The 3,234-nt window shown below is 41.8% G+C and overlaps 1 non-coding gene across 1 annotated transcript; it reads left to right on the top strand.

Annotated features, from left to right (window-relative positions):
* Positions 1-1,297: 1,297 nt before the first annotated feature.
* Trnas-cga (transfer RNA serine (anticodon CGA)) lies at positions 1,298-1,372 on the top strand. Its single transcript has one exon. It is a non-coding gene; the product is annotated as a tRNA-Ser (tRNA).
* Positions 1,373-3,234: the final 1,862 nt, after the last annotated feature.

The raw sequence follows: 3,234 nt of genomic DNA on the forward strand, positions 1-3,234 counted from the left end.
GTGGCAGCCCCCTCAATTGTGTTTTACTTTTGGGGGCTATAACGGCATTGGCTTTAGGGGCCTTGCGATTGCTGCAGAGTATAGTTGTTCTTCCAAACAGGATCCCATAAGTACAAAACAGCTGCGTCTTTACCTGTGATTACTCGTACTTCAGGTACTGGGGCTGTGCACGGCTGTGTTTAGAAGGCATACCTCGATGTAGTCATAGGATCTAGCAGTGCACGTCTGCTCTATGCCCCTCATCTAATTCGCTGCAAATAATAACATGTTATCCTGCAATCAAATAGTGTATGCATTGGCTAGAATTGCGAGTTACTAAAATACACAGAAATATAAAATAAAAGAGGAATGCATTTAACAAAAAATGTTTCTTTTGTAACGTCTGTAACTGACGAAGATGACAGGGAATTGTCGTACAACATTCAGTTAAAATGCAGACAGAAAATACCGTTGTGAAACGCAGCGAAGTTAAGTTGAGAGCGTTACGAGAATGGTAGCAAAATCTCCATACCAAAAAGTAATCAAAGACTCGCGAAAACTAAGTCCATGTCGTGATCACAACACACGAAAGATTGAAACTTCCTGGTAGATTAAAACTGTGTGCCCGACCGAGACTCGAACTCGCGACCTTTGCCTTTCGCAGGCAAGCGCTCTACCAACTGAGCTACCGAAGCACGACTCACGCCCGGTACTCACAGCTTTACTTCTGCCAGTATCTCGTCTCCTACCTTCCAAACTTCACAGAAGCTCTCCTGCGAACCTTGCAGAACTAGCACTCCTGAAGGAAAGGATATTGCGGAGACATGGCTTAGCCACAGCCTGGGGGATGTTTCCAGAATGAGATTTTCACTCTGCAGCGGAGTGTGCGCTGATATGAAACTTCTTTCTTTCAGGAGTGCTAGTTCTGCAAGGTTCGCAGGAGAGCTTCTGTAAAGTTTGGAAGGTAGGAGACGAGATACTGGCAGAAGTAAAGCTGTGAGTACCGGGCGTGAGTCGTGCTTCGGTAGCTCAGTTGGTAGAGCACTTGCCCGCGAAAGTCAAAGGTCCCGAGTTCGAGTCTCGGTCGGGCACACAGTTTTAATCTGCCAGGAAGTTTCATATCAGCGCACACTCCGCTGGAGAGTGAAAATCTCATTCTGGAAACATCCCCCAGGCTGTGGCTAAGCCATGTCTCCGCAATATCCTTTCTTTCAGGAGTGCTAGTTCTGCAAGGTTCGCAGGAGATCTTCTGTAAAGTTTGGAAGGTAGGAGACGATATACTGGCAGAAGTAAAGCTGCGAGTACCGGGCGTGAGTCGTGCTTCGGTAGCTCAGTTGGTAGAGCGCTTGCCCGCGAAAGGCAAAGGTCCCGAGTTCGAGTCTCGGTCGGGCACACAGTTTTAATCCGCCAGGAAGTTTCATATCAGCGCACACTCCGCTGCAGAGTGAAAATCTCATTCTGGAAACACGAAAGATTCTCCAACTCAAAATAGAGCAGACTTCACCACGGTCATTCACAAATTAACACAGACGATATAAAGAATAATGAAGAATAGTAACTCATTCTCTGAATATTCTTAGTTCCATAAATCAAGCGGAGAGAGTAAGAGTCCTACTCTGAAGCACATTCAGACTCTCCAAGTACCAAGTTCCTTCAAACGTCAGAGTATTGTAGCGGCCGTTCACCACCCAGAATCAATCAGCTATACGACTGAATCACGCGCGTTATCATAAGCAGGTCTGCCTTCTTCCAGCACTGGACAGCAAGTGTCCAGAATAGCTCAGTTGAGATCTTCACTCGAAAAGCCCCTGTCTCCACTTGACTCCCGTAGTACTCTGCTACTGTCCAACTCTCATAAGTGGAAGCCATCGTCTCCAAAAATACATCGTTCTCAATCTCAACAGACATAATTTGACTCACTTGACGACTTTCTCACGGTAAACTAATCTATTACAACAATATTTAAAGAAATGGAATGTTGTAAACTTTCGGCTACATTCAGACCATTTACAATAAATGAAAGTGTTTGTTGGTTCATAAATAAATAAGCCAGTGTTCTTGCGCCAGAGATCTCCAGTTAAATGACAAGTAATTATCGTTAAATATAGTGTAAACAATTATTTAGGCCTTCTTGTCATAAGTATCTTGTAGCAGTCTTTTACAAATTTAGTGTACGCTAACATAGGCGATTCACCACTTTTAAATTAACTCGGTTTTTGATAGTACATGCAATTAACATTTAAATAAAGTTGCTGGTAAAATAGCACTCTATTCATTAAATAAATACGTAAGTATGACAGAATGTGAGGTATTCATGTTGCATTCATTTGCTGTTTAAATGTGGAGAATAAGATGTTCTGACAAACATTTGCATAGTGAAAAAGATGTATAAGATACCGTAAATCGATAAATAAAATAGAGATATGTACCTTTTAGGGATGATAGCTATAGTGCAATGCTATTATCTGAGGTAACGTTTGTTTAAATATCATGAAGTGATTAAAAGTTGTTAATTCAGAGGATCATTCTGAAAATGTTAATTCGCTGTGAGATATTAAATTCTGTAGTTTTAAAGATACTGAGATATTATTGTGTCACTGGATGCGCCTCAGTTTTATGAGATCGCAGATGTATTCAGATTTGCATTAATATTTGATGTGAGTTATTGTCTAATCTCAAAGAGTAGTAATTTAGCCGTCTTTACAAATGCCTTACACTCCGCCACTTCCTGGAGGATATTCTGCACAGAAACAGTGTAAGCATCAGCCATCTAAATCCCCAGCTCTGGGAGCTTTGGGAGCGTGTTTGTTAGACATGCATTATTTTTTGCCAATTTTAAGCATAGTGCACATATCTGTTGCATTATTTTGTGAACAGGTCTTTTGGCTGTGCAATGCGTTATTTCGACAGTTCACAATTGGCAAGCTTGTTTGCAGAGCATTATAGATGCATTATATTGACAATTTATGAGTTGTTTCTGTATCTGTACGTAAATGTTCCTCATTATTTCGATAATTTAGGAGTAGTTTGCAGGTCTGTAGATTGTTTATTGTGACCCCAAGCACATCAGGGTGAGTGTTTTGTATCAGCATAATAAACTACATTAAATCTGTCCCTAAATAAATTGTTCCAACTTACCACTGAAAATAAATAAAGTGCACTCCTTCTTCTCTCCAGCAAGTGGACACAGCCTGAGTCCTTTGCCGGCTGGGGCGGGCGAGAGGTTCTAGGGGCTACAGTCTGGAACCGCGCGAC

This window comes from Schistocerca serialis, chromosome 4, assembly GCF_023864345.2.
Source record: "Schistocerca serialis cubense isolate TAMUIC-IGC-003099 chromosome 4, iqSchSeri2.2, whole genome shotgun sequence".
Lineage (NCBI taxonomy): Eukaryota > Metazoa > Arthropoda > Insecta > Orthoptera > Acrididae > Schistocerca > Schistocerca serialis.